This window comes from Octodon degus, unplaced genomic scaffold (assembly GCF_000260255.1).
Source record: "Octodon degus isolate 3935 unplaced genomic scaffold, OctDeg1.0 scaffold00124, whole genome shotgun sequence".
Lineage (NCBI taxonomy): Eukaryota > Metazoa > Chordata > Mammalia > Rodentia > Octodontidae > Octodon > Octodon degus.
Window position 1 is genome coordinate 6,221,101 of NW_004524700.1, and position 282 is coordinate 6,221,382.

The window sequence follows — 282 nt, forward strand, 5'->3', positions numbered from 1 at the left end:
CAGCCTTTGCTTTAATTAGAGGATTGGTCACCAGCCTGATGCATTGTGGGGAGGTGGAGAAACTCTCAGAAGGTGGAGCTTACAGAAAGAAAGGAAGGTCACTGGGCTGTGCCCTGGGGGGATACTGAGGCCTGCTCTCTGTCTGTCTGTCTGTCTGTCTGTCTGTCTGTCTGTCTGTCTGTCTGACGGTCTGTCTGTCTGTCTTCCTTCCTCTCTCTCTCTCCCTCCCTTCCCCCTTCTGTCTCCCTCCCTCTCTCCCTCCCTCCCTCCCTCTCTCTCCCT